Source organism: Myotis brandtii, unplaced genomic scaffold (assembly GCF_000412655.1).
Source record: "Myotis brandtii unplaced genomic scaffold, ASM41265v1 scaffold142, whole genome shotgun sequence".
NCBI lineage: Eukaryota > Metazoa > Chordata > Mammalia > Chiroptera > Vespertilionidae > Myotis > Myotis brandtii.
The window spans coordinates 708,760-718,155 of NW_005355081.1; the positions used below are offsets into that span (position 1 = coordinate 708,760).

Here is a 9,396-nt window from a genome sequence, read left to right on the forward strand (position 1 = left end):
GCAGGGTAATGATTAGGGGGCAGTCAGTTAGGCAGGCAGGCAAGTGGTTGGGAGCCAGCAGTCCTGGATTGTGAGAGGGATGTTCGACTGCCCGTTTAGGCCCAATCCCACCAGTATCGGGCCTAAACGGCAATCAGACATCCCTCACGGGGTCCCAGATTGGAGAGGGTGCAGGCTGGGCTGAGACACACCCCCCCCTTGCACGAATTTCATGCACCAGGCCTCTAGTGTGCATATATATAGCAAATGATCACCACAATAAGTCTAGTTAACATACATAAGCATATGTAGTTACATTTTTTATTATAATGAGAAACAAACTTTTATTTTTAATGAGGGAAGATACATGTGAATATACAGGGTGTTCCCCCAAAATGTATGTTCTTTAATAGCTGATAGCTCAATTTTAAAAATGAAATGTATTTAATAAACAGTGCCTTTATAATTATTCAAAGTCTGTATGTACCTCTTTGGAGGATAACTTGTATAAAATGTATGATGAGCTCTAAATTTAATACATCGTTCTTTTGTAAGGATTTTCTGGGCATAATAAATCGCTTTTTAAAATTTTCTAATGTCACAAAAAGTGAGAATTATGTTTTCTAAATTACAGCAAGCAAATACTTTGTCATTTCTAAATAAAGTTTACTTATTACTCAGTCTGGGACCATGAGATACTATCTAGGTCCTTACCTCCCCAGTCAGATTATTTACATTTTATGTTCTGTCACTAATAACATCCACTTCTGCTATAAAAGTATCTATCAGCATATTATATTCTGAAGACAACATAGAATCCTACAATAGGGGTTTAAAGAGATGAAGAAGTCTATTTGTTTTGCACACAAAGTTATTCATGGTTAAGCAATTCAGTATAACCAAGAACAAAGGCCTCTCCCATCTCTGAACACTCATTCTTAAAATGTAGAACTTTTTTTTTATTATGTTTGCCATATTATGATAACATAGTGGAAACCACAACTTTGCCACTTTTGTTTTGTTCCCGAGAGAAAGAACATTGAGTAAAATGCATAGGGTGAATTGGAGTGAATGGTAAAATAAATGAATAAACACCTTTTATTTTTTTTAAATATATTTTATTGATTTTTTACAGAGAGGAAGGGAGAGGGATAGAGAGTTAGAAACATCGATGAGAGAGAAACATCGATCAGTTGCCTCCTGCACACCTCCCACTGAGGATGGGCCCGCAACCAAGGTATATGCCCTTGACTGGAATCGAACCCGGGACCCTTCAGTCCGCAGGCTGACGCTCTATCCACTGAGCCAAACCGGTTAGGGCTAAATGAATAAGCACCTTTTAGTTATAAAGAATTCTGCTTCTATATCTGCTTATATATTATTAATCAAAATTGTGAGCCAAGGCTGGCCACTAATGGGGGGAAATGAAGAGGAGCTGTCTTGTGAATGGAGATTTGTTTAGTTATCCTAGAGCAGTGGTTCTCAACCTTCCTATTGCCATGACCCTTTAATACAGTTCCTTATGTTGTGGTGACCCCCAACCATAAAATTATTTTTGTTGCTACTTCATAACTGTAATTTTGCTACTGTAAACAATATGTAATTATATATGTGTTTTCTGATGGTCTTAGGCGACCCCTGGAAAAGGGTCGTTCGACCCCCAAAGGGCTTGCGACCCACAGGTTGAGAACCGCTGTCCTAGAGCATTAGCCTCGGGAGTGGAAGTGTACATTTTATAATTTTAGTAAAGAGACTAAATTCAAAGCAATATCCACAAAGTTAACAAAAAAAAATTACAGGATTTTTAATACGTTATCCTTTAAGCACTGAAAGTTTTTTTAAATATTAAGAAGATAAATTTATGTATGTACTGATAATTTAATGACACTTGCATCTGAGTTTATAAAAATCACATGGTATCAAGAAATGCTTATATCCCACGCCTGTGCATGTCACCAATAAATAGATTACACTTTTCAGAAAATTGCACAGCACTCTTTGTTCTGTTGGTGAAAGATGGCAATTATGAGAAGTTGGAGTTTTTTTCTGAGAAACAGACATTGAATTCAGAAGTTAGATACTGACATATTTTTATTACAACTATAAGTGCATTGTGAAACCAGTTTAATGAACCTTAACTTAGACAATAAAAAAATGACTGTACAACATGAGATACTTTTAAGAGAAAAATGAGATACTACTAATAATTGTACTTTGTCAACATACGTAAGCTATGTTTTTTTGGGGGGGGGAACTGCTATTTATGGTCACTCTAGTCATGGCCAATATTTTGTACATTTATTTATTTAAATATGTTTTATGTATTTTATATTTTAAATTTATTTTTCTTTTCCCAACACCATTTATCCACTCTATGCCCTCTTTCACCTCCACCCAATGCCCCCTTTCCCCCAGCAACCACCACACTGTTGTCCATGTTCATGAGTTCTCTCTCTCTTGCTCAATCCCTCCATCCCCCAACCCCTGGGCTAGAGTATAAATACAAGAGCAGGCGAAGGAAATTTTAGAATAAGAAAAGTGATCAGGATTTGAGGCCTAGACCTGGGGCTCTATTTAACAGCCTTGGGAAGGTAAGACAAAATGTGACAGCAAAGTGACATAAAAGTAATGAATCAAAACAACACCAGTGTGGACACTCAGGGAAGCTGGCACAATTTGGACGAGCAGCCATTAGCGCATTTATAATCTCTGTAGGTAGGACAAATTTCATTGGTATTTATTGGCTCACCAAAGGTAACTTACCTTTTCCCAGCTACTATAAAGATATTGAATAAAGTGGTGGGAGAAAAGTGATTGCACACACACTATAAGCAAGAGAAGTAAGAATACAATTTTAGTTATACTATCATAGTTCCTGCTATCCAGGGTAGGTGAGGACTTGCCATAAATTAAAAACCCCTTTTCTACCAGACTGTTTTAGACTTAATTTATTCCATCTCTGTTTTCCTTGGAGTAAAACACTAATGTTGGAGCCCTGGCATAACACCAAGGCATGTGTGTGGGTTGCACCATCTGATTGTCTCATAACCATGCCTGCCTGGGTTGAGCCCATCCATCACCTGTCCTGGTCTTCAGCATTGATCAATCAAAACCATTCTGTGTTTGACATCTCCTTTAGACACTGCTGTGTGCTTTTGAGGGAAATGAAATGATTCCACTTCTTACTTTACTGTTCTGAGTCATTAAATATCTGTTCCTGGACACACTCTGTCCAAGAAGCTGGGAAAAGAATGCAAAGCACAGGAACTCTAGGCTGTATTCACTGACATCTAACTTCTCAGTGATAGCCTGTTAGTTCTTGTCCCTTCTCTAATCCTGGGAAAACCTTTACTAGCTTTGGGAGATGGGAAGGAAAACTAATCCTCTCCCTCCTAAAACCTCAAACCTTTTGATTAAATAAAAGTTCCTTGTGATATTTTACTTTGGAGTCTGAAATCAGGAAAACTGCTTTATTTCTTGGTACACTGTCATATCACTCTTATTAAGTGGTGAAAGGAGGTGACTAAAAAAGGGCTAAGAAGGAAAAGAAGTGTCAACTTATATTTCAGGAATTATATGCATATATTTAGATTATACATATCTGTGAAATAAAATTATATATCAGGTACTATATTTTTAAAGCATAGATAATATATATGTTATATATGTATAAACATAAAATAAGACTATAATATAAACTTATATTTCATCTTTTTAATTTAAATTTTATCATTTTCTATTAGAAATATAGACTAATTTATAACATACAGATAGTATTCATTTGAAAAATATACTTTATTTTATAAATGCCCACTTATTCTTTTTATTTCTTTATTAAGTTATTACATATGTGTCCTTATCGCCCCATTGCCCCCCACTCCCTCACTCATGCCCTCACCCCCCCCGATGTCTGTGTCCATTGGTTAGGCTTATATGCATGTATACAAGTCCTTTGGTTGATTTCTTCCCCTTACCCCCACCCTCCCCTACCTTCCCTCTGAGGTTTGACGGTCTGAATGATGCTTTTCTGTCTCTGGATCTGATTTTGTTCATCAGTTTATGTTGTTCATTATATTCCACAAATGAGTGAGATCATGTGATATTTATCTTTATCTGACTGGCTTGTTTTGCTTAGCATAATGCAAACTAGTTCCATCCATACTGTTGCAAATGGTAAAAATTCCTTCTTTTTTACAGCAGCTTAGTATTCCATTGTGTAGACGTACCACCGTTTTCTAATCCATTCATCTGCTGATGGGCACTTAGGCTGTTTCCAAATCTTAGCTATTGTAAATTGTGCTGCTATGAACATATGGGTGAATATATCCTTTCTGATTGGTGTTTCTAGTTTCTTGGGATATATTCCTAGAAGTGGGATCAAAATCTCAGACATATGCCAAAGCAATATCTTCACTGATAGAGCTCCATGGGCAATGGAAACTAAGGAGAAAATAAGCAGATGGGACAACATCAAAATAAAAAGCTTCTGCACAGCAAAAGAAACCATCAACAAAACAACAAGAAAGCCCACTGCATGGGAGAACATATTTGCCAATGTCATCACCGATAAGGGTTTAATCTCCAACATTTACAGGGAACTCATACAACTTAACAAAAGGAAGAAAAACAACCCAATCAAAATATGGGCAATGGACCTAAATAGATACTTTTCGGAAGAGGACATAAGGAAGGCCAAGAGACATATGAAAACATGCTCAAAGTCACTAATTATCTGAGAGATGCAAATCAAAATGACAACGTGGTACCACCTCACACCTGTCAGAATGGCTATCATCAACAAGTCAACAAATGACAAGTGCTGGGGAGGATGCGGAGAAAAAGGAACCCTCGTGCACTGCTGGTGGGAATGCAGACTGGTGCAGTCACTGTGGAGAACAGTATGGAGTTGCCCACTTATTCTTAATGAAAGTATGTTCTTAATAAATATTTGTTAAATCAGTAAATGCCAGAATGATGGACTTTTGGTTGGGTTTCAACTTCTTGGGTGTTTTTTTATTTTATTTTTAATTTGTTTTTCAAACCTTACCTGAGGATATTTTATTAATTGATTTTAGAGAGGAAGGGAGAAGGAGATGAGAGAGAGAGAGAGAGAGAGAGAGAGAGAGAGAGACACCAATTGATTATCTCCTGTGCATATCCTAATTGACAATCAAATCCACAACCTGACCAGAATCAAACCCTGGACCCTTTGCTGTACAGGATGATACTCCAACCGATCCACACTGGCTCAAGTTCTGTTTTAACATTTCCTCTTTTAATACCACTCCAAAATAATTGACATAAATTGGGGTTAGAGACTTCATTTTTATTTTTATTTTCTTTTCACCTTATGAGGAAGAGCAGTTTGGATCATAACAGATTCCACATTAAATAATTGCTATGTTCATGTTTGAATTATTCAAATATTTTATTAAATATTTTTATCAGTTATTATGTAATGTGTTGGTAATTCAAAATTAAAAATAATTAAATTATATTTATCTAAAAAATTCAGAATTGGTTTTGGAAGCTTAATCAGAAATAATCACATCATGGCACAATATATGACAATAGAGGTTGTAAGAAATCCACAATCTCAGGGTTGCATTCTCTCTCCAAAATGATACTCTTGAATTGCAACTATTTTCAGTGGCCTGCTATTTGGTGCTTACTCCTATCATACCTACACAGAATACCATTGTATTCTGTGTAGGTATGATAGATATAGGCTATGTAATTGTTTAATCTGGGTTTTAATTTTATGCATGGCTTCTTAAAAACAATTCTGTTACATTTCATTTTCTTGCCAGAACTTTTGCATCTGTATTAAAGCTGCCAAATTAGGTGCCTTATTCCCAATATTTAGGTGTTATAGTGTAACCTATATGTACCAAGTTCATCTCCATCTGTAACACATGACCTACCTTGTCCTGAAACTTCTTTCTTATTAGTGGTTGAAAGTGGTGGTAGTGGTAGCATGGGTTGAGGAGTATCAATACAAAAAAAAGGCAAAATAAATTAATAGAATTTATTTTAATTCTTCTATTGTGTCATCAAGTAGATATAGAAGATAATAAAATAGAGACATCTTACTGCCTAAAAGTGCAGGTGAAGTGGCTGACAACATGAATAAAAGGAATTTATCATCCTAGATGTATGTCTGATAGAAAAATGTCAGCTGTCATATAGAAGTCATTTAAAATATTTCCCATCCTAATCGAATACTGCAAAATGCTTTAGAGCAAACAATGAAGGAATGGCTATCTTGTATTGTCTGGAACGATTTCTCAGAACTAGGTTTTAAAGAATAAACAGCAATTCACAATTTTTAAGCTTGGAAAAGCCTGTGCATGTAAAGACAAGACACACAAAAACAATACATGGAATTACTGAACTGTATAAAGTATTGGTTGATTCTGAATGGATGACATGGTGAATAGCTAAGGGAGAAGAGAAGAAAGATGGTAGGAAATCAATCCAAATAGTAGACTGGCTACAGACTGTGAAGACTGTGTCCAGTGTTAAAGTTTTAGGATTTGATTTTAGCTATAGTGGTTAAGAACTCAATAACAGTTAAGGTTATTCTTTCTAATTTCAGTGAAAACAACAATTAAGGCTATTCTTTCTAATTTCAGTGGAAACAACATAGAAAGGGTTTTTCAAATGATAAATTGGAGATCCTTTGCAAATATTTGTAATTTAAACCCTGGCTATGTTTTGAGAATAACTACTATTTAAATCACTGTTACTATTACTGATTACTATTCTATCACACAGCTGTTAGAATTTGTTTCAAGATGAGCCTTCAGGGTTCATGTTCATTCTTTAAGAGCTATGTAAATCTATAAAAAAATCTTAAGGATATAGAATATTAACCTATATCATTATCAGTAAGATTCTCTTTTACATTTCAGATCCTTTTTTAGTATGTGTATCTTTTAAGGACACAAATAAATAACTTTGCTTTCCCCCTGCTGTGTGATCTATAGTACATTATTTTGTAATTGATTAATTTGCAACAAATGTGAGATAAATTGATTAAAGATAAATGTGTGACCAGGCTATATAGTTTTATTATAGCTCTATTTAATTTACCTGTGTTTCATTACACATTCTAACACCTAGCAGAATTTCAGTGCTATAGTATTAACTGTTCTTTACTCCTCTTAAGAAGGCATTTTATATCAAATTGCTTACAGGATCTAACCAGGAACTATGTTGCTAACAGAAAACAGAGATGTCATGGGATCTAAATGTCAGTCATTTTCTAGTTTGCAAATTGAATCCCAAAGATTGCAATGATGATGTCATTGTGACTTTTACCCAGGTGAGTACTTACACTAAATGCCTGACGCTATTGTAGAGTTGAACAAGGGGAATGCATTAATGAAAGCCTTCATAGGGCAGCAGTCACACTTCTACTACCTTCCCTACAGTGATGACATTCCTGAAAATAGCCTGTCAAAAATAAGACAAAGAGTTGGGAAATTTTATGGTGAATTAAACGAAGAAATTACTGTTTTCTCTATCTAGAGAATTGCCTGATAAATGTTTTGCAGAATTTAAGTCATTCCAAAATTCATGTCAAAGAACTGACTGCAAATGGCAGTCCCCGAATGGGTTTTTCCTTCTTCTTTTCTCCTTGTCATCGCCAACTCAACGCATTAAGAAAATCTAACACCGAAAGGACTACTCCTGTGAGATGTGGAAATAATTATATGTTCTGCCTGAACTGATAGGCAGAGAAGCATTCAGTCTCAGATTCTGCAAAGCATGTCAGTTTCGAGTTTGCATGTTTTCTGTTTCTACTACCCACCATTTGGAGAAGCAGTGATTGGAAAATAAAAGCATTATCCCTACAGCAAGGAACCAAGAAAATTGAATAGATGACATACTTTTCCACTTTTAGTGTGAAATAAATGAAAAGTGATGTTATTTCTCGCTGTAGGTTTTGAGCAGATAATAGGAAGAGTTTTGCAAATCTGAACCTTAATAATTTTCTATAATAGGTGTGGCATAGAGTATTAAGGGTCCTGGCTGGTTATCTCAGTTGGTTAAAGCATCTTCCAAATAACGCCACGGTTGTGGGTTCAATCTCCAGTCAGGCACATACAAAAATTCAATGAATGAATAAATAAGTGAAATAAGAAATTGATGTTTCTCTATCTCTATCTCTCCAAAAGCCAATAAAAATTTAAAAAATAGTAGGGTATTAAGAATAAATGTTTATAGTCAATATGATTTAGAAAAATTGTTTCTAGATTGGAATTGATGAAATCAATGTATGTAGCTTTTCAATAATTTTTATTTTTTATTGAATGTATTGTGGTGACTTTGCTTAATAAAATTATATAGGTTTCAAGAGTACAATTCCATAATTCATCATCTATATATTGTATTATGTGTTCACCACCCAAAGTCAAGTGTCTTTCTATAACCATTTACCCTTTACCCTCATCTACCTGCCCCTACTACCCCAGCGCCCTTGGATAAAAAACAAAAACATATCCAGAGACAGGAAAGCATTGATCAGACCGTCAAACCTCAGACCAAAGGACACAGACACTGGGGGGGTGAGGGCATGAGTTGGGTTAATTAACAAATAAAAATTATATGTCCTCTTCAATTCCATAACTGCAAATATGAATAAGACACTGTTTGCAAGAAGAAGGGAACTAAACAGGTTTAGTTGACCCTGCAGAATGGGCTTAGATGGGCAGGTATTTACAGGAGGCCTGACTGTATCCTACCAGGGCTGTGATTACCAGGCCAAGATTCAAAGCAGATATCTAGGAACTAATATAAAGTGATAGAAGAGCAGATCCATTGTCATTTCCAGGGGAAGATTAGATGTGAGTACATTAAATTAAATTAAACATTTCTACGATATTTCTCTCCCTTTTAGAAAGGCTGTATGATTAGCATAGAGTCAAAGGATATGTGTTAATATGTATAATATCATAGTGGTCTATTTTTTATTTTCTCTGTCTCCTTTAATCCTCTCAATATATTTAGTTAAGGCCTTCATGTGAAAAATGAGAAAAAATCCTCATGCATAAATAATAAAACATCTTTACAAATTTACACATAAATGTCATTATTAGATCTTGAACTCCATGTTTCCAACTCAAAAAACTTGGTTCCTCCCACCCCCCATGTAATCTTTGCTTTGATTCCAACTGCATTGAAGTTAAGGGCTATATCATACTTTCCTGTGTATCATACCTGAATATTGCACAACAGTTTATTTGTATATATGTAATTCATCCTGGCTGATTTAATTTAAACTAGAGCAAGGAAAAGTTGGATTAAACAGGTGTATAAAATCTTAGAAGTCTTGCCCAGCATAATTTCTTTTTTATTATTATTTTTTATTTTTTTCTTCATTGATTAAGGTATTACATATGTGTCCTTAGC

At 35.2% G+C, this 9,396-nt stretch overlaps 1 long non-coding RNA gene across 1 annotated transcript in view; it reads left to right on the forward strand.

The window, feature by feature from the left end:
• The first annotated feature begins 8,394 nt into the window (after positions 1 to 8,394).
• LOC106725188 overlaps positions 8,395 to 9,396 on the forward strand; it is an 8,198-nt gene continuing 7,196 nt past the window's right edge. Inside the window, exon 1 of the long non-coding RNA XR_001361053.1 lies at positions 8,395 to 8,404. This is a non-coding gene — a long non-coding RNA (uncharacterized LOC106725188). The remainder of the gene's footprint in view (positions 8,405 to 9,396) is intronic.